A 22,536-nucleotide genomic window follows, 5' to 3' on the forward strand; every position below is an offset into this window, starting at 1 on the left:
AATGACTCGAGCTAACAATAAAACCACAGCTGTAATAAACTGTTGTTTTTCTTGAACCGCAGAGCACTGAGTGTCAGTCTTTCCATTGTGCGTGCCAGATTTACTGTTTTCAGCAGATTATTAATGCAAAGTGACGGCACAACAATCAGGAGTAATCCAGGATTTTAAGATTGTTTTCTCATCAGCCAGAGTTACGATTTGTTTTTGTTTTCTCTTACAAATAACTTCAACTATGATGAGGGTTTGTTTTAAAAACGTGTGTCACCATTTGTCTTGTTTCCTTGTCTCACTCCTTCTTTGCAATGTTGCTGCTTGCCCAGATCTCAGCAATTAACTGAATGAGTGCAGAGTTATTGTTACTGATATGAATCATGGTCAAAACTACAAAAATAGGACCCACATGGAAAGAAAACAGGAATCACAGAAACAGTATCGATGCTGAAAACCGTTAGGAGAAAGAAAAAAAAGAGACCACTGCTCTGGCCTCTGTTAAATTAAGACTATTGTGTGTTTCGGATTGTGTCACTAAGGGTCTTTCAGTTAAAAAGAAATACGATACAGGCCGCCACAGGTCCTTAACCTCAGGGACGGTCTGCTGCCTGTGTGTGGTAAATCTCTCCTATTCTACACTTTCTTTGTTTTTTTACTGCGCTCTCTCTGCCTCTGTCTCTCCCTCTGTCCTCTTCTTTTTCTCTCCATCATCCTCTCTGTTGTCTGTGAGCATGTTAACACTCCAGCCCTGTCAGTGAGCCTCATGGCTCCATGGTAACCAGTCACACCATTCTCTACCAGTGTGGCTTTGTGCATGTGTGTAGCCGAGGCTTCCTCAGTGTGTGTGTGTGTGTGTGTGTGTCGATGGGCGGGATCGGGGTCTTGTTTAGTTTCAAAAAGCTGAGGAGAGGTCGCGGCCGTCCCTGTGGGCCTCTTGCTGTAATTCATGTAAATTCCCTTAAGACCCCGACAGCTTTGTTTTCCTCAGTGTCAGATCAGATGCCCATGTCATCGATGCAGCTTGACACATTTTTTTTTTGTCTTATATGTGAAATTCCTTCCCCTAGCTCCTTTGATAGTTAACCAGATACCTTGATTTATCATGATACGCTTGCCACGTGATACCTCTGACACTAGACACCTCAGTGTTATTGTGCTGTAATGAGTTCAGAGCCAGAGTTAACAAGGCGAAAATTGATACAGACATGGACGAGGACAAGACCAAGTGATTGCCAGAGGACAGTGCTGCTCTGCGTTATTAGGGATACTGTCATGGTTTATTACGCGATAGAAAACCACATTTAAACAATCACTGATTCGATTGCGATGTGAGCGCTCAAACAAGCGTTTAAAATTATCTTGTAGAAACAGGAATGCATCGGGAGCAAACTTAAGCAGGCTAAATCATCCATACTTGTCTTGAAGTATTTCACAAGTGTCCCCCCACCCTGCTTCGATAGCCTTGTGAACTCAGCCCCTCATTCTCTCCCTGAACCAATCATATTTCACTCCCATTCACATTTCTGAATAGGGGACTCGAAAGGAGCCCTTGCCACGAACACCCACTGATGCACACTCTCACACACACACACGGAGACAGCGTGCAGCTCTAGTTAGGAGGCCTTGGTCTAGACCGCAGCATGAACTTTGTTCTGCTAAAAGTTGCCATTGAAATATGCAGTTGCCATTGAAATATTGCTATTCTATTGGTGTCGTGACAAAGAGCAGGGAGGGCGCTGCTCCTATCTCAGTGTGAGTCTGAAGGAGCAATGGGCCGGCGGGGTTCGCCCAGTGTCTCAGCTCAACGGAGTCAGTGTGCAGAAATAATGCCCATTAGACTTGGTCAATCACGCCCCTCGCTCAATGAAATATGGCCCTTTCACTCATTTCATACCATAATGCATACACCTCGCTGCTATCCATCATCTCTCTGAAAGATGCCTGCCACTATGAATGCTTTTATTTATGATACAATTTTTTTAAATTAATGGCTTCTCATGCGGTGACGTTGGATGCTGAGAAAGCTCAACGTGCTGAGTTATGTTTGCACAGAAGACGACTGCAGCCGTTCATTAGTGAATTAGGCTGGAATTCCAGCGTAGAGGTCTCAGGTCTTTTGACCACCAGAGAAGCCCTGACGGCCCGTAGGCTGACGGTTTCATCATGGTAAGTGGGTGGATATTATATACTTGCAGTCGCGTGCAACAATGACCATGTTGTGAAGCTATTGAGCACGTCCCTCTGGTGCAGACAGGATTCATATGCCTTTGTAGGATTATTAAGTGGCTATTCCCAAACCTGCGAGGAACACTGCACCAGGAAACAACAGAGCAGCAGCTGTAGAAATACCCCGTGGGGTTTACTTGTAAACAAATAAAAGTTATGTTTTACATTCAGTGTTACGCAGCAAAACACAATGTGTGTGTTCTTGACTCAAGCTCAAACAAATGCGCTAAATGCATTTCCCTCCACATAAAACATTTGCAAAATCCAGCCACAGCTCAGTCGCCATAAGAAAATGTTTGCATTGTACATTTCTGCAAACCACAAATACGCTGCGTTGCACCCACTACAGGTCTGTAGCATAAGAAATGACAGGAAATGAGGTATTATAGAAGTTCAACATGCAATCTATATTCTCCCACCCCACCCTCCTCAGGATTTGCCCCCCAGCTATCGCTTACAAGGCAGGGTTAAAGTTCCAGTGTCACACCAGTGCACACTGCAATCAATACGTCTTGTACTCGGAAGTGCTAACACTCTTCCAAAGTTTCCACACGTGACTATCTTCACTGCAAACAGTTCAACCACGACACACCTCAAACCTGTGAGTTTAACCTGAGCGAGTGGGAAAAGCAGGCAGATAAAAACAAACCAAAATTAAAGAACAAAAACTAGTCCGCCTCAAGAGCAACACCCGTTTCTTTTTGCCTGACACCAGCTCATGTGCCAGGCTGGACTAGACAAAGAAAAAGACCAAGCTAAACAAAACCAAACACCGTAATCAGTCTCATGGCTAGAGCGGCTAATGGACCATTGATGCTCAGCAGAGACACAAATGGATACACTTAAAAACACTTTATTACAAAATATTAAAATCCATACCGATTAAATGTTAAAAAAAAACCTACTTGGCTAAAATTTAAAATACCTGGTACGTCAATCTACTTTCCTACTGACTACCCGCTGCCTTCAACCCAGCAGGGAAGCAGGTCAGTTTTTTCCCCCATCTCACTGCCCCAGTCTTCCCAACATCTGTATCACCCCACTGACCTGAACCAACATCACAGCCTCCGTTCCACCTCCCCCCTATATTAAAGGTGTCACTACCTGGTGCACCTCCTTTTTTCCACTGTGCCACCTGCCACACGTTCCATTTGTGCGTTTCATATATCAGTGTTTCTAAAGTGACAGTATATAAGCTGACTTTTCCAGCAGAGGTGGAGGGGACAGTGGATGGCGTGTCACCTAGGTGAGACACTTGTCAAGCTGCAGACCACTGTTCAAGACAAACAAATAACATGGCGTGTGAGTCACTGAACCAGGGTGTATTTCACCGACCTGTTTGTGTTTTTGTGCCACCAAATGTGGGTGTTTAAAGCACATGATCTTTTCTTGGAGAACCATTGTGTCTGAGTGTGCAGTATTTTTCTGTTGCAGAGTTTTTGTTTTGGCTTTTTGCAGCACATTTCTGTTGCTGCATTTGTTTTGGATTTTTTGTATGTGGTTGTGAATTGGCATCGTTTTTGAAGCTGCAGCACATTTCTCCTAATAGCAATGTTATTGGCTGCAGCACGTTTGCCCTTGGCGACCGCCGCAGTCGGGCCCCTTCAAAGGGTCATGAGGTAGATCTGAAGCATTGTATGGTGCTTCATGGGAAAGGAAAGATGAAAAACAAAAGGTTCTGCTGCACAAATCTTTTCTCAAATCGTTGCTTTTTTCTGTTATTGACATGAAACCATTAGAGAAGAAATGTCTCTTTAGTTGAACTGTGAACAATTTGTATCATCATCACATCTGAAATGTGACAAGGGGCCCCAACTAGACAGGTCAGGAACCACTGCTTTAATATCTGTAGATTTCTTTTATGAGATCATGACATATATTTGTATTTAAAATCTTAATCTGAGGTTTAAAATAAGTGTAGTGGAGCAAAACTATCTCAAATTGTATACGTCAGTACAGTATTCAAGCAGCCTGAATGTACTCAGTTACCTCCCACCTCTGCCACTGAGAGGGGACAAAGTGTGAAAGAAAATGTTTTTTAGATACTGGAGTCTAAATCATTGTTCACTTTGATGGACAATGTGCTTTGAGGCAGATAATGTTACATTTTCTGTGCTTTTGTAATGAGAGGAGCATTATTTAGGGCCGGGCCCAGAGAATAGTGACTCTTTCAAAGGGATAGCTCCCACCATTGTTGCCCTCTGCAACCATAGCTAACGGACGTCAAAAGACCTTTTCCCAACATCTATTCTTTTAAAGCGGGTTGCAATAATACCAGTGAGGAGTCGGCAATAAATAAGCTTCCCCTCACTGAGTCAACTAGATTAGATTGCATGGGGACATCTGTTGAGTGTAGGTGAGGACTTTCTCCAGCTCTGTATGGGAAAGGAAGTCCTCAGGATGTGCCTTGAGGCTTTTTTTCCTTTTATTCGCATAGCTTTAGTTGGTTTTACTCCACCTCCACCCTCTATTGAACATCCAGAGAGCCGCATTGACTCGAGCACAATCAGTGCAGCTGACAGTTATTCCAGTGTACACTGGGTGCCATTTGATTTAACATGCAATTACAGTGTCAATGTTGCTTTTATGCTCTGCCAAATTCATATCGCAGGATGTTATGCTCTGTCATCTCCTCATCCTGCTGACAGTTGTGTCAGATACAGAACAAATAACTTGTTGAATATTTAATGCATCTGTACAAATGTGTTTAAAAAAAACAACAAAAAAAAAACCACCCGGTAACTTTGTAGATTCTGGTAGCTGTTCATGTGATACCAGGAAATGTTTAACCTCTATTGTGGAGAGACAAAAGGTTGTTTTAATCCCACTGTGAGAAGGGAGGGAGGGGGGGAGGGAGGGTCAGGGGAGGGACGCGGGAGGAGGGGAGGAGGGGTTGTGGGTGTGTTGTAGGGGGATGGCGTTGTGGGGGTGATTTTGTGAGGGAATCGGCTCGTCTCTCTTGACTGTCACTCAGTCACAGCAGACACATCGAGGAATACACAGCCACTGGGATTATGACAACTGAACTATGCTCTCACAGGACGGATGCACACACTGAGGGGATTTAATCTGAGTGACACACACGGACATAAAGGTGATGTATGCTCTCTTTGGTTAATGGGCATTTTAGGCCATGTAGTCACCTGTTGGGTAGAAAGTGCAGCTTGTGATGCTCTTAGTCTGCAGGTGATCAAACTCTTCAAGATGTGTTACACTACTGGATGTTTCTACTGGTGAACCAGTGAATCAATCTAATCACTAACAATTTTGATAACCAAGTAATCATTGAAGTTATTAATCAAGGAAAAATACAAAATATTTAAAGGTGCAAACCTCTCAAACATGAGGATTTGATGCTATTCCTTCTTTTATATCATTGTAAATTAAACAATTTGGGATTTTGGACTGTTGGTAATATAAAACTAGACATTTTGCAATGTTACCCTGACCTTTCAGAACTTGTGATGGCTGTTTTTAATGATAACTCTCATAACACATCTACATTTTACCACAGTACACTCCCGTTATATTCTTTCTGTTAATGCAGCTACTGCTTTATGTCACTTTACTTTATGTTTTGTTGTATTTTGTCCTTTATTTTAACTTGCGATACTTCATATCCTCATTTATAGATTCTCTTTTTATTTCTACTCGTGTGATTTTAATATTATTTTAATTTTTTCATACATACGTCTTTCAAAGGCAACTGCTCTTGTAATTGTTGCACATTTGACAATAAATGACTTTGAACTTTGAAAAATAACTGATAGAGCTGAAACAGTAAGTGGATTGTCAGAAAATTTAGTCGCCGACTAACCTTTTCAGTCAGTTTTCAAGCAGAAATACCAAATGTACCATGGTTAAAGTTTCTCAATTGTGAAAACTTTCTGCTTTTCTTCGTCTTATGTGATAGCCAAGTGATTATATTTGAGTTATAGACTGTTGATAGTTAAAAACAAGACTTTTGAAGATGTTAGTTTGGGCCTAATGAAGATGTTTTGGACATTTTTCACAATTCTTTGACATTTTATTCACCAAACACTGAATCAATAGGGAATATAATTGTCAGTTGCAGCCCTAGATGATTCCTAAAATCTCTAATAAAACAGCAAATCCAGGTTTCTACCTGTAGCCTGTGACATATTGACAGGTGAGGATGTTAAGATATTTCTTGCAGTGTGGTAAAAATTCCGGAGCATATCTCTTTTTTGCAGTGAGACATCTATAAGAGCTTGTTTCCTCTGACAATCAGCTGTCTTATTAACATTTTCATGGACAGTTTACACTTTTCCAGCACTTTCATATCAACACATCATCTTCATTCTGCTGGATCTCAGCTGGTCCTCAGCATAATGGCATAAGAGCACATCTCTGTCTCTGCGAGCAGTGTCCCCGTAATGTAAATTCATCATAGTGTTTCCGGCTCTAATTATTTCTCCCCTCTTTGGCGGTAATGATGCTTCATCGGGAGAGCGGTATCGTCTGCAGCCACACTCTGCCTCTCATTAGGCGAGAGACTAAAATTAAACCCACAGGCCGCTACGCTGGTGCTGAGCCCCATTCCCCATCAAAACAACACAGCCTGCAGGAGAAAACCAGCAGACTCTAATTAGAGAAACGTGTGACACCTCACTACCTGGCATTATCTGCAGTGAGCCATGCTTGTTCAACTTGATGACATCTCATTCTACTGGACTCTCATATTCTGTGTGATGGGACTAGTGGAAACATAAACCATGTTTAAGTGTGTTTTTCTTTAGTCTTGAAAGCAGCATGAATGAATGAAATGAACAGCATTAATTCATCTTTGTGTTAAATCAGCACATCCACATTGTTAAATACTAAATATTTTATATAACTGTCTATATTCATGGAGATGTTTTTACTAAAATATATTGTAATAATTTACCCTCTTAAGATTAATTAATTATGTTGCTGTTCTACTTTTTTGGAGCTAACGTGCAGCTTTTTTTGGCCACTGGGGGGCAGCACAACAAGCTGTTCCCACAACACTCATATATTATCACCTTTTAAAGCTAACATGGCTAACATGCTAGCAAGCAGTTCCTAATTTACACATCTAGCAGATATGGTGCAACATTAAGCTGGGCATACATTGTACGATTTTAGCCTAGTTTAGAAATGTTGTTGTTTAATTCCGGCACGCACTGTACGAGAAAATCGTCTGTGATGCAGATAGAATGTTTTTTGCGCAAGTGTATAATGTTAGACCACCACAGGTTCACAATAACGCACTATTATCAACGTATCTCTCGAAACATCAAAAAAGCACATATACTGTTGCTGCAGCTCGACCAACCTGGCCTCCAAATTCTCCGTCCATAAGATGCATTGTTTTGCCATGGCACTTTCAGACGCTCTGTTTGCCACTTTGCACTGGCGAGTGAAAAAGAAATGTACTGATATTGAGGAATCAACTTGTGGCTGTGCTTTAAGTGAGCCTGAGGATGGCCGATCATAATTTCTGGCATGTCAGAAAATCATCCAAACATCTGATGGCCAGCTGGGAGCAGTGAATCGACCCACAGTCGGTCCTCACTCCTCCACACTGCACGGACAACGAAGCTGAAATCGGTCCAAGTCTAACATGACTCATGAGGCTCAAAAATTGGATCAGAAACAGGCTCAAATCGTACAGTGTATCTTAGCTTTAGCGTTCATTTGGACCTGTGTTTCCTGTACAGTTTTCACTCTCTGTTCTGATATTCACTCACTCCTGGGGTAACTATCTGTGTCTGTCTTTGCCTGTCTGATGTTCTGGCGGTGGGCAGCTAGTGTGCAGTGGATGTATTTGACCTTTTTTTTTTTTTGCTGAAAACAGCTTCCTGTTGCTGGAAATGATGCTGATGTGAGCAGTGTGAGTGAACCAGAACGGTAAAGTGGGCTATAAAACCAAAGCTGGTGAAAGACTCTTAAAACTCTCGGTATATCTGAGAGGAACTACAGAGTCAGGTGATTATTTTTTGTGGTTTCCTCACTATGAGAGAATCCTTTCTCATTTGATCCAGTGTTAACACAAACATTTTGATCAGTGCAGCTTCAGAATGCTAACAAGCATTTCCTGTATTTATCTGCTGTTAGCTCCTTCCTTGTTGTTGAGAAATGTTGTTGCTATCTATATTCATGAAAAATTCAGCTGTCTCTTTGTCAGCACTCATGACACGAGAGCGCTCCCCGAGGTATTGAGGGCACCACATGTCTCTTGCTGTGAGGTGTTTTGTAGTCCTGCTCGTTGCCCACTGTCAGCATCCCATCTCAGGCTATTTTCAGTCTCAGTTCTGCGGCCCTCTTCTCATCACCATGGCAGCAGAGCCGGACTGAGCCCCGCTCGACTCTGCGGTGTCTGAGGGCAGAGGTGGGGTGGCGGGATGGCTGGCTCGGTGTCATAGGGGGAGGCCGCTTTTGATGGGATCAGCCTTCAGCTCAGTCAAACAGGATGTGGAAAGGTCACTTTGTTGTTGTGTTTTATTCATAGATCTCAGCTGTAATCAGATGTTTCACTGCGATTCAGCAAATGCACAGTGAGGCAAATATTATCCCGTACTGTAAGAGCCGAACAAGATGATAGCTGAACTGTAGTTCTGTGCGCAGGTATGGTGTCAGCACAGGTGTCAGCAATAATGCAATGTGAGGCTGTGGGTAAAGCATGTATGTCAGTAGTTTTTAAAATCTGGGTCAGGAGGAGCCTTTCAAATTCAGGGCTGTGTGAAGACCTGTTTTTTTGTTGTAATATTCTGTAACAAGTAATATGTTATTGACTATGGTGCTCAGGCTTTCTGAATCCTTGAATTGTACCAAAGATTGCAGTAAATAATGCAGAGTTTAGGAGAATATAGCGTGAAAGAAACACCCCAAATGTTTTTAGACAGTGCACAGATGCTGGCAGAATCGAATCTTGGGAGGTGAGACAAAATGGGGATCTTGAGAGAAAACAACTGAAGAAACCACATCTGTTATTTGTGTGAAACAGAGTTAATGTAAACCTGTAGTTCACAATTGTATCTGCGTAGCGGTGCAGAAAGCAGTGTTCGTATTTAACCGAGTGGAAACGTCGGCGTCTCTCAATGGGGCTCCCACACTCTTATTTGGAGCAGCAGACTGAAGTCGATAAGCCTTTGCTAGAAGTAAATTGGATTGGCTTCTTCAATCATTTCGCCCATCGATTCCGATAGGTGTGTCTGTGTTCGCTGTGACAGTGTTCGAGGGGAAGAGAGGAGAGGAGTGGGCAAGAAATAAAGGAAAGAAGAGACTAGATATAATCTAAGGAGATTATAAGAGAGGTGGAGAGCCTTCTCTGGCATGTGACCTCATGTTAAAGAAGCTGTATGTGTCATTCAGAGCAGTAACATAGCAACAACTATATGCTATGAAAAGATATAGGGGAGTAATGGTTTCCTAAGCAAAGACCTAAGGGTTCTTTGCTGTGGTGATCGGTCCAACCACGTGTCCATGTTAGTGCATGTGAGTCCCTGTGTGTGTGTGTGTATCCCTCTAAGCGTTGCGAGATGCAAGATAATTATTGTGCTTCTACGATAATTTTGCCTTCTGTATGATCTATAATTTCCTGACATGATCAGGATCAGGATAACAAAATATGGATCCTATGTCCGTGTTTACGCTTTTCCTCTCACGTGACCTCTTGGTGTAGGCTTTGATGAACATGACTTTTGAGCTGTCGCTTTGGAGCTTGAACTTTATCACTAAGGTATGCTGTGTTCAAATGGAGTTGTTTGAATACACCAGTGAGCCCAGTTATTTATCCAATTATCTTATGGCTTCCAGTCTTCCAGTCTTGCTGCGTACGGCAATTACCACGGATAATGCTATCCCAAACCCCAGCAACGAACGGTGGTGGCACAAAAGCGCAGCACCCACCCTCTGAGTTCTGCCCCGCTTAACCGCATTAGCTCTGTTAGCACTGTTTGGGCTGTTAGCACCGTTAGCTGCTAGCTGCCAACTCAGCCACATCCATGTTGAGAGCCGTGTGCAGGCAATCCTGGCTCAAACTCTGAATCATGTATGCGCTCTTAATGTACAGTTCTTTTAGGGGCAGTCAGAATGGAGAACAAAAAGAAAACCGAAACCTTTTCTGACCCTTGACCATCTCAAATTTCCACAATCAGAGCAAGGTGTTGTAAAGTTAGCATGTCAAACATACTAAAGTACTTTGTTTTTTAACAGCATGTGTTATGAATTAATTCATTAATTTTCCGTGCGCTGGAGCCTATCTCAGCTGACACTGGGTGAGAGGCAGGGTACACCCTGTACGGGTCGCCAGACTATCACAGGGCTGACACATAGAGACAGACAACCATTCACACTCACAATCACACCTACGGACATTTTAGAGTCACCAGTTAACCTTCAAGTCTTTGGACAGTGGGAGGAGGCCGGAGTACCCAGAGAAAACCCACGCTGAAACGGGGAGAACATGCAAACTCCACACAGAAGGGCTCCCCCAAGCCAAGGTTTGAACCCTCCATCCCTGGTTCGAACCAGGAACCCTCTTGCTGTGAGGCAACAATGCTAACTGCACCACTGTGCTGCTCGTGTTGAGTTTTTATCCAAAATCTTTAAAAAATATGACAAGAAGAGCATCCATATATTATCTCTCAAGACTTTCTGCATGGTGGTGTCTTGATCTTAAGGCTTAAAAAGTCTGGGATGAAAGAATGGAGGAGAATTAAGAAGAGGAGAGGATTGAGTAAAAAAGAAAAAAGAACATGACAGTCTAAAGGGCAGGCGGGGGCAGAAGAGGAGAAAAGGTGAAGTGAGGAGATGATCAGAGAGGTGGAGGGAAAGGAAAAGGACAGGATAAATCAAAGTAGACACCTTAGCCTTTTCTGCCCCATGACATTATGGTTTATCTCAAAACCTTTCGTCCTAGAAATCTCCCATGAAAGTCTGCACATTATGCGACTCCACATGAGCTCCTGAACTTAAGGAATCAAAACTCTCGAGATAAAATAAAATAATGGAGGAGATGAGATGAGAAAGGAGACATGTGGGAAGAAAAGAGGATTGGTTTTGGCAAGTTAGAAAGCTGCAGATAACACAGGAGGGGTGAGGAGAGTTAAGGAAAATGAAGACGGCACTGAACCGAGGAGAAGACAGAGAAGGACATGAGGTGAGAGGGAAGAGTACAGGAGTGAGGACGACACTAGATAACAGAAGGACGAGAGGAAGGGAGAGGAGAAGTGTAGGGAGGAAGGAGATCAGGGAGATGAGACAAGACAAGAGGAGAGGGAGGAGATGCGTCTCTCTTCCAGCTCTTAGCAACAGGCTTTTGTGTCTATCAGTTTGGATTACACACTCCTGCCTCTGAAAATCCATGTTCACACTTTGGTTTGCACAGCTTGGATGTTTGCTTTCTTTTCACCATCAAAACTTGTCACAGTTGGAATTGATTTAAGTACGTTTCCAAAGAGTCAACACACTCAAGGATGATTATGTATTTTTTTTATTTTTTAAAAATCACTTCTTTCACAAGACCGAGCGTTTGATGAGGAGGAGAGATTTCGTGTGGGGACATCCTGGTGTGTAATCTTTGGTGTGACTGTGACAGAGCAGGAGACTTCAATATGAAAAGGATTTTAGCAGATTATAATAAAACCAAACATGGAGCAGTAGGCCCATTGTGAAGGCAAATTGATGCACCGGATGTCAGGAAATATGCATACTGTAGCTGTGCAAAACTCCCTCCAGGAACCTTATTAAGAAAAATTGGATTTTCCTTTCTGGTTCGTGTAAAATCCTGGTTGTTTTCACAAAGGTAGTCTGACTCACTACATGTAGACTGCGGCTATAAGCCTGCCATTGGCCTGTTCTTCAGACCACCATTCTTCCACTGTCTGTCTGTTACTGTTATCAAAAACTCCAAACGATACCTGAATTCTATCCTATCTGCGCTGTGGTCTGATCCCAGACAGTCCCAAATCCCTGCCAGATCAGAACACTTTTTGTTGCCACTGTCTCAGGAGCATCTTTCCTCCCGTGAGTTTGCCTGGTTAAAAGGAGCTAACGCGGCAGCAGTGCCAACACCCAATATTAAGCCGTTAAGCCAACCCGGTCTCACTCTGAAATTGAGGTGACTTTCGGCGTCAGACACTGGCGAGAAGAAAACGTCCTTTAACGTTGGCATGACACGCAGCCAGGCGCTATTATAGTTTAACGGCATCCGGCCGCGTCGGGGAAATGCGGCGGGACAAGAACGAAAATAAGGCAGCGAAAGTCTGAGCGGTGCGGACAGGAGGGGTGGAGGATAGGTCCAACAAACACCGAGTTTCACCCAGGAGAGCGGTGTTAGCATCCTGTGAGATTATAAAGACAGTCCCTGTTCTTTTTTCCTAAACCTAACCACATGCTTTTGTTGTTGAAGGAAAAATATGTCAATTTGCGGCGTTGTACTGGTGTAGTAAGTTTATTTTTAAGGGGACTGTATGTAAACGGTAAATTTCCTATGAAAACTGAAGTTTATTTTAAAAGAAGAAAAGGCATGTAACAGGCAGAACTTGACACAGCGTCCCAGAACATCAATAACCAACTCACCCAGGGTACCTTGCACGTCACATCTGGAAATGGAAAGTCCATGACCAAACGTCAATATGTGATGAGGTTTCACACTCACACTGATACCAAGGCAGCTCGACTCTATCGACTCTATTAAACCCGTTAATAACCGTTACAGTTGCTGCTGTTGATGCTAACAGTTAGCCTTGTCACTGTGTGTGTTCCCCCCCCGCTGCTACTTTGCAAGGGCACCATCGCTACAATGTGGGTCAAGTGTCGCCCAGGACAGTTGTGATGGGTTTAAAGAAATACAAACAAGCGGGAGTGTTTTTTCCCCCCTAACAGAATGATAATGTGTGCACCTATACCTTAGTGCTGACAGCACTGTGGAGAATGGTCTGGCTATGTGAGACTACTATGAAGGAAGAGCAGAGAAATCTGAATTCTGAGCACTAAAATTTGTTATTTTCTTTATTTCTCTTAACCAGATTGAAGAAAACCACAGAAGAAAAAGAAGAAGAAGCAGACAATTATCCAGGGAGGAGGAGGACAGAGGGGATTTGAGTTTCTCTGGTAAGTTGGAAACATTTCCGTCAGGCTTTTGAACCCATTTTCTTTTTCTCGTCACATCATCTCCACCAACATCATCATTTTCCAAAACAGCGCGAACTTCCTGCCTCTCTGAATCAAACGTTCTTGTTCTTCTCAAAGGCATTTCCCCTCCCGTAGGATGTGAACACACACAAATGTCAGTCTGTTTGCCACGCCTGGCAAGTGTCTCCAGTCCAAATATCTTCATCTGTCCTGCTGCCAGAGTGTGAATGTATTAATATTAACACTGTAGCGCTCCGAAGTCCCCGAACGACCACTACGACTCTGTCTCTGTCTGTTGTGATGCCTGCTCCTTTTGCTCGGGCTGTAAGGCAAAGGTCACCGCTTGCTTGACTGGCATTCGTCCACTGGCAGAGTGTCTTTTTGTGTCGGCCTCCATTTTGGCAGCGAGGTTTGGCAGGCAATAAAAAAAACAACACTGTGTTTCTAGTGTCCAACTGTCTGTTTGATGCATATGGTTGTCAAGGTAACACACCCTCTTATCCTTGCCCACTGCTGTGACAGTGGGCGTCAATACTTAGAAATCACAAAATAGCACTTAGAGGCTATATTGTGCGTAGTGCCTCTCTCTTATTGACACATAATGTGTCGTAATGGAGCACGCAGAGGTAGAGAAGTTCCCCTAATGGCAGTTGCACAATTAAGAGTGAAAGTGGCTCCCCGAAGCACAAGGTCTGAGTGTGCATTAGAGCCCCGAGAATTGACTCTCGGCTCACAGGGGTTATTGTTTTTTTTGAAAATGACCCTCAGTAACCTTTGGCTCATCCCCTCATTCAGCGGTGCTGAAAGTGTGTCTGTGATTCAGCGGGGAGTTGATATAATGCTCTGTGAGTGGAGGTGACACGGTGTGATGTGTGTCCACCGCCCAGTGGAGTGTGAAGGAAGGATCCCACCTCGGTCTCGCAGCACGCCGAGCCGGGCGGGGAGGCTGCACGTACAGCTGAGTGGAGAGTTAAGGGACTCTGACGGCTCGGAGCTCATCTACCTCCGCTGTTGGTGCTACGCTTGTTTTATTTTTGGCGATTGGTCGGGCTGGGCTTTCTCTCACTCTCTCAGTTTATCCATTTATGTGCCTATTTCAATCTTTCGCTTTGCCTCTGCCTATCTGTCAGTCTGTTTGTCTCTGAGTCTCTCATTCTTTCCGTTTCTCTCTTGTCATCCCGCTGCGGCACTCGGTTGTTGTTGTGAATGTGTGCTGCAGGCCAGAGAGGCTGAGTCCACATTTTTTCAATGGCCGAGTCACAGAGGGCCACACTTAGGAGCTGCGGATTGAATTTGCGGTTTGAAACACAGCGAGGCGTGAAGCGTCCATTGTGAGCAGCAGCATTCAGGTCCCAGGCCCTTCAATAGAAGGCCGCAGAGGTTTCTGTTTACCTCCATAGTGCTGTCTTTCACCGGTTTCTCTCACGTGGCCATCAGGGAGTGTGGTATTATTATTTGTGTGTTTTAATGCCAAGCGGGGGAAGGTGGGAAAAAGTTTGGGGATCAGCCAATCAGAGAAATAGCTGTTATATTGTTAACTCTACATGAGTGTTTGATTGATTACATAACCTGCAGTCAGACAGTATTTGTGTATTGATGCATTTTCCATTCGACTCTGCTCCAACACATCGGATTTTAAATGAAAGTGTGACTACGAGGTTAAAGTGCTGACTCTCACATATTGCATACTGGATGAACAGAAGGACGCTTAGCCCTGTTTAAAACCCCAATTTTAGCAGAGCGCTGCAGGACAACAATCCTTAGCACTCAGAAAAGGCGACCAAGGAGTTTTATGGCCAAGCTCTTGATTGTCCACCCGACCTGAGGCCAACTCATCATGTGTTTCACTTGCTCAAGACCAGACTGGAGGCAAAGAGCCCCTGAAACAAGCAAGAAGTGCAGATGGCTGCAGTACAGGCCTGGCAGAGCAACACCAGGGAGGATGCCAATCCTCTAGTGATGTCTGTAGGCCGTAGAATCCAGCCAGTCAGTTTCTGCAAAGCATTTGCAACCAAATATTAAATATGAGGAACGGAAAAGGTCTGGCTGGGGATATTTGTTTGTTGCATGTCATTCTACTTCTCTCTTCCCCTCATTTCCTATCAAGACTCTGATAAAGTGAAATAAAAATGCCACCAAACAACTTAAAATACGACTAAAAGTACTAATTTGTAGCTGTTTTATAGTTCTTGCCATCATTTGCATCAATAATGGTAACACTGTGCTCATGAAAGTAAATGCTCGGATTTGGGATCATTCCAACATTACTCCACAGAAGGTCAGTGTTAACAACGGACGGTTTGGGACATCATTTTAATTTTCGGCCTTCCTGTTCTCTCAGATAAGCTTGGCTAAACCAGGGTGGTTTAAACCTGTAAAATAAGGACACTCAACTTGCTTTGCCCAGGGGCCACTTTTGCAAAATGACAGGAGGCCAGGGGCAGTTAATAAACAACCACTGATAATATTTATCTGCATATATTATAAATTAATTGCCTGGTTTTAACCTTTCGATGTTTGCTGTCCTCGCTCGTCTTTGCAGGTAAGGTGCATAGAGGCCAGGGGGTGTTTCTAGGATTTGAGGACATTTAGCGTTTAAATGCCAGGTGATCCTCCCCTGGCTATGTTTCTTTATAAAGGAGCTTTTTTATGCACTTTAACACCTTAATTACATCCACGGTACAAAAACAGTTGCCAGTGTGAATCAGTTTCTTTTTATTGTGAACTGGAAAATGGACTGCGGGCCACCCAGCACCTTACCGCCTGCTAGATTTGGCCCATTGGCCCTCAAGTTGAGTATCACTGCTTTATGATCATCTGACTCTCTGTGGTTCTTACCTACTCTGACATCTCTTAAACAATATCGCCACATTCCCAGGTATCCTGAATCAACTAGTGAGTAGAATGTTGAAATGTATGAGAGCAGAATTCCCACTGTAATATGTCCAGTTGTGTTTTGTCCTGTAAAATTGGGAGGCTACATATAAAAGTGGTTTTAAGTCCTACACAGTGCATGCGATGTGGATGGAAACACCTCCAAATTAAAGCTTAGAATCAGCATTTTAAAAGGATAATTCACATTTTTTAAGTGGGGTTGTATGTATGTTTTACCTACAGTAGATGTCAGTCGGCAGCACCCAGCTCAGAGGAGCTGGATGGAGTCTGACATGGAAGCAAAGCAATGTACTGCTGTGGTGGGGTCAGCAGCAAAACATGTTTTAGCCACCTGCATAAATCAATATCAGTTTAAGTGTACACTATATTGAGAGCATTTTTACTGCTTCCCCTTTCCATCAGACATCTTGTTTCAACGGGGAAGCCATTACTGCTAACTAAGCTTCTTATGGTCTGGTTATTACCGCCACCAGACTCCATTGAGAAAAGCAGTAATTTAAGCACACTGAACACAGGAGCTGCTGGTCCACAGCTGCTTTGCTCTATTAGTTAGTTTGTGTTATTGTGTGACTTCGGGCAATCTGAACTAACTGTTTTAAAAGCTGAAGTCACACAATTACACAAACTAAGTACCTGTATGAAGCAGCAGTAGACCAGCAGCTCCTGTGTTCAGCGAGCTTAAATGACTGTTTTTCTCAATGGAGTCTGGCTTTGGAGAGAGTGCTATAACAACTTCATTTTCCAGTAGGAAATCACTGTCTGACATTAAGGTGAAGCAGAACAAAGTACTCTCAATAAAGAATATGCTTTACTGATATTGGTTATTTTAGATAGGACTTTTTAGGTGGATCTGATACCTTTAGCTGTTTTCCCATCCACAGCATCAGATTGCTTTGCTTCCATGTCAGACTCTAGCCTGCTTCTCTAGACTGGGGGCATGCCGACTGATGCCTACTGCTTGTAGTAAACCATCTATGGATAAGAACCCCATACAACCCCACTTCAAAAAACCCGAACTATCCCTTTAACCTCAGAGTTACTGTATTAGAGTAAAGATCCGTCTGTCTTAACACAGTCTGACTGCACTGTAACCAACTCCTTGTACCATGTAGTTACTTGGAATAACTGAGTTGCCAAATTTAAGCACTGGGGACTGGACTGTGAGCCACTGTCTGTCACACAAATAACCGCCTTTCCATAAATGCCAGCGTACGAACAGTGTCGTCAGTGAAACAGCATGAGGTTAGAAAGCAGTGATATTACACAGTAGCAGTTCTGAGATCAGACGAGCTGCAGATGAGTAAAGGGATTCAAACACGCACAGAGGGCCCCTGGGCTGCTCCCAGCGCACGTCGTTTCAGATGAACGCGTCGAGATATTTCTTAGGTATCTCTTTGATACGAGCCTGACAATTCTCTGACGGTTCTCAGTGTCAACACTCCCCGTCTCCGCATGCTGTGTTTAAGAGCTATACCGTGTGTGAGAAAACTGTTGTGTGTGTGTGTGTGTGTGTGTGGATGTGATTGAGTGGATGTGTGTGTGTTTGTCAGTGTCTCAGTGGCCGTATGAGAAGCGGAGACAGGGAGGTGCTGGGAGACACTGCTAAAGTGTCAGAAAGAAGGACATGAATAAACAAATAGATGAATAGATGGATACAAAGACAGTGAGGGAGAGAAAGAGGCTGAGTGATGTGAAAGAGGTTGGTGAGGCCCCTCCTGAGGGGCTTCTGCTCTCCTTCTCCGTCTTCCAGGGTTGTGGAGAAAGCTGGCTTCATGCACAACTGACTCACAAACTGTTCAGCAGACAGCCTGGAGAGTCTGAGGAGACATGGTTTCTATATCTGGCTCTGCATCTCCAGCTTTTCTTTTCCCAACTCCGTTCACCTTCTCTCACCTGCACAACCTTCCTCCAGGCCTCGTTCTACCTTCACTGCCCTCTCTGTGCAATTATCTGGTCCAGCCTCAAAGATTTTCCATGTTCACACTGCTGAATGCATCCATACACCTTATATTTATGTGTGTGTTGTCCATTGTGACTAGGTGAGTAGTCTTGTATTAAAGATATACCATGCATGAAGCACTTGTTACTGTTTGTTAACAGTGTAAGAGTGAAAGCCAGCCCCTAAATTTGCGATATTTATGGGGTTTTTTTGGTGCTGTGTCCAAGATTTAGAGCTTCCTCTTGGATGTGTGCACCTTATTACCACCTTAGTCCCATCCTCATCTTAACACTGTGCCCTGAAACATCCTGAACACACATCAAAAAAGAGTCTCTGCAGATAAGTACACCGCCACACATTTCAAGCGGGCCATAAGTGATGACTGAGAGGGATTACTTTTACATATAAATACTTTTTTTTTTTAGATAAATCCAGCAGAGTCTATCTTTAGGTATCAGTACTGAAGCCAGCAGCTGGTTAGCTTATAATAATAATATTATTAAAGGCATTAAAAGGAAAATCTTGCCTATAAAAATATGTTTTACGCAATGATATAAAAACAGCTAATGTGCTAGCCCACCTAATCTCGTCAGGCGGAGAATTCCAGAGCCGGTCACCTCTAGTTACCAGCCTTGGTCTACGGACGACTAGTGAGGGTAGGCTTGACGATCTCAGGTCACAACTTGCAGCGTAGGGGGTCAGAAGCTCAGCTATACAACTCGGCACTAAACCACGTTGAGCTTTAAAAGCTATTAAATAGAATCTTAAAATCAATTCTGAAGTTCTGAAGCTTAGCATAAGGACAGGACACGGGGGAAACAATTGGCCTGGCTCTGTCTAACATTATGGTTTATGCTGGAACTATTTCTTGGACAGAGTCAGGCTAGCTGTTCCCCCTGCTTCTAGTCTTTGTGCTAAGCTATGCTAATCAACGCCTACTGTAGCTCCATGTTTAGCGCACAAACATGAGAGTGGTTCTCATCTAATTCTCAGCAAAAAAGTCAATAAGCATTACTTTCTCATATGTCAAAAATATTCCTTTAAATTAATACTTCACCTGCAAAAAGAACCATTTGTATATCAGTTACTCACCCCGTGTTACCTTGAATCCGTGAATCTGCATCGCATGAATCAACGCTAAATGAAGAATCCAAAAACGAAGAAAATTCTTGATGAATTAGGGTAAAAGGGGACAGCATTTAACAACGACAAAAGCCTCATTTATCCAGTCATATGCTTAGTACTTCCCAAACCACTGCATTTACGCTAAAACCTTTCTATTTAAAACACTTGCTCATAAACAGCCTCATGCACGGATGAGTCGTGCACCTGGACAACTCAGTGGAATGCATGAGCAGAGTTTAAATGCACAGCTTTGCCAAGGCATGCTACTCATATGTGGAAGTGTTTCGGGGGAATGAATGTGTTCGGGAAGTGCTGAGCATACGACTGGATAAATGAGACTTGGATTACCCTGCATGAGTTGAGTGAGAGCTTGTTAACAGATGTTTTGATATAGTTTTGCTGTTGTTAAAAGTGTTCCCCCTTTACTTCAATTCATTAAAAAGTTTCTGTTGTTGGATTTTTCCTTTACTGTGGAGGCACGTGAGGAAAAGTGTAACGCTGGGTGAGTAATTGATATACAAATTAGCATTTGGGGGGTAAAATATTCTTAACGGAGTGGCTGGCTTTCAAAGATGTGGATTTGTGGGGATTTTTTACTTGAGCTCAAGAAAATAAGACATTCAGACAGAATACTTGACTGACCTGAGAGGACAGATCTTTTTTGAAGTGTGAAAGTAGAATGAAGTCTACTCACCTTTAGTTTTTGTATTCTTTATATAGACAGAGCGATAGCAGAAGAGAAAATAGAGCCATGTGGTTTCAGATCCTGAGCACTTACCTGCCTTAAAGCATGTCTTCTTTTTTCGACCACATTTTAATTGTCCGTTCCAAGTGTTCAATCTCGAAGTACAGAATTAATGACTCTGCATGATTAAAGGTCTTTTTGTTTCATCTTTTTTTACCTGAGAGGCCTCTGAATCCGTCCTCACACTATGGGTGAATTCTTGGTGTCGACGTTGCTTCAGGACAGAGAAGATTGTCCTCGCGCCGCCATAAGCCGGTGGGATCTGTCTGTTTGGAGGGGCCTCTAAGAGACCAAATGATTTATGTGGCTGTTAGGTGTGGGTCCTGGTCCAAGGCCAAGTCTATCTGCTCATCAATATAAACAGCCTGCTCTCTGGGTGTTGTGCTGGAATACAAATGGCTGAATTTAGATGTAACCCCTCGCTCACCTGCATCTCAGCCGAGTCTAATGAGAAATCTCTCTCCTCTTTACCTGCTGAGAGAGAGAGTGGAGCGATGAGACAAATATGAAATGTGAGAGCATACTGAAATAACAAGCTATATACAGACCTCTGTCTCAGGATTTTCACTGCTTGGTAAATTACATCAAGCCTCCATCTACCAATATTTCATTTCTGTTTATAGATTTCATTTCCACACTATTGAATGTGGAATTATTTTAAGTTTAAGATGAAATTCTGCATCTGTGTGCATTCATTCCTTCATATTTTATGGAATATGAATCCAGTATAAAATCCACTTGTTAAATTAAAATCTATTTGACTATTGTACTGAATAATCTTCGAGTCACAGTGACTCCCAGTCATTTTAACTAACAAAAATCTAAATAAACCCCCGTCATACACCTCCACAGCTGTGTTCACTTACTTTGCCTGATTAAACCTGATTAGCGTGGGTGGGTACAGATGGAGCTTGACTGACATCTCTCTCACTCTACCGTTACTATTGTTGAGTGTGCACGCCTCATGTGGTTTGGATTCTTGATCAGATTACTGATTCAGACAAAGCATTTTTGCAGTATTTTATTTCGGCACAGTTCTGGTATCAGCCCAGTCAGTTTATAAAGTGACGTAGTATATGAGCTGACTTTGTCATCTGGAGGAGGAGGGGATGATGGATGGCGTGTCAGCTAGGCGAGACGGCTGCCAAACTGCAGAACACTGGTCCAGACCAACAAACAGAACGGGATGTTTTTTAGTGGAGTCGTTCCATTGGGGATAGACCCACAAAAAGTGGTTGTTTTTTTTACTTCGCTGCTTTTCCTCTTGGGATAATGCCATTAAAAGTGGTTGTTTTTTCTTTCTTTTTTTTTTTTTTTTACAGATATTTTTTTGGCCATTTTTAGCCTTTATTTGATAGGACAGACAACTGTGAAAGGGGAGAGAGAGAGGGAGTGACATGCAGCAAAGGGCCACAGGCTGGAGTTGAACCCGGGCCGCTGCGGCAACAGCCTTGTACATGGGGCGCCTGCTCTACCACTAAGCCACTGACGCCCCGAAAGTGGTTGTTTTTTCTACCAAGACATTGCTGCGTTTCCAGCCGCGTTTGTGCCAGCAAAGCCAAGTATTTTAAGCTGAAACATGATCCTTTTCCTAACCATAACCAGCAAGGTGGTTTTGTACCTAAACCGAACCACACGTTGACCACAGCGGACAGCTGAAACATAAAGAAACGTAGAGTTTCAGTGTATAGGCGGCATAGTGGTGCAGTGGTTAGCATTGTCATCTCACAGCAGGAAGGTTCCTGGCTCGAACCCCATGTTAGGGGATCCCCTTTGTGCGGAGTTTGCATCTTCTCCCATTGTCACCGTGGGTTTTCTGGGTACTCCAGCTTCCTCCGACAGTCCAAAGACATGCAGGTTAATTGGTGACTCTAAATTGGCCCGTAGGTGTGAATGTGTGTGAATGGTTGTCTGTCTCTATGTGTCAGCCCTTTGATAGTCTTGGTGACCTGTCCAGGGTGTACCCTGCCTCTCACCCAATGTCGATAATGATCGACAACTACAGAAAAAGACAGTGGTGACAGATGTAGCAATCCCGAGCAACAGCAACATCAGGAAGAAGGAACATGAGAAGCTTGAAAAATACCAAGGGGTGGAAGAGGAGCTAGAAAAGATGTGGAGAGTAAAGGCAACAGTGGTGCCAGTGGTAATCGGACCTTACTGTGACCCCCAAACTGGGAGAGTGGCTCTAGCAGATTCCAGGTACAACATCTGAGGTCTCTGTCCAGAAGAGTGCGGTCCTAGGAACAGTTAAGGTACTGCGCAGAACCCTCAAACTCCCAGGCCTCTGATAGAGGACCCGAGCTTGAGGAAAACACACCACCACCCCCCATGGCGGGGTGAGAAGGGAGACTTTATATATATATATATTATTATTAATTAATACTGCATAAATATAATATAATATACACAATACCCAACTTTGCCTGTAAAAGATTGTAGCTAAGTGTATACCTGCATTTGAATCCCACTGTCTACTGTTATGCTATAT

General features: G+C 43.4%; 1 protein-coding gene across 14 annotated transcripts in view; it reads left to right on the forward strand.

Annotated features, from left to right (window-relative positions):
• The window catches only part of LOC126407793 (neuronal cell adhesion molecule-like), a 114,083-nt gene that overhangs the window by 37,620 nt on the left and 53,927 nt on the right, over window positions 1-22,536 (forward strand). For 13 of the 14 annotated variants that reach the window (XM_050072994.1, XM_050073000.1, XM_050072997.1 and 10 more), the window contains exons 1-2: window positions 5,156-5,311; window positions 13,236-13,320. The gene's annotated coding sequence lies outside the window, so the exon portion shown is untranslated. Of the gene's footprint in view, window positions 1-5,155; window positions 5,312-13,235; window positions 13,321-22,536 lie in introns of those variants that run through there. The other variant, XM_050072995.1, reaches the window with a different exon arrangement.

This window comes from Epinephelus moara, chromosome 20, assembly GCF_006386435.1.
Source record: "Epinephelus moara isolate mb chromosome 20, YSFRI_EMoa_1.0, whole genome shotgun sequence".
NCBI lineage: Eukaryota > Metazoa > Chordata > Actinopteri > Perciformes > Serranidae > Epinephelus > Epinephelus moara.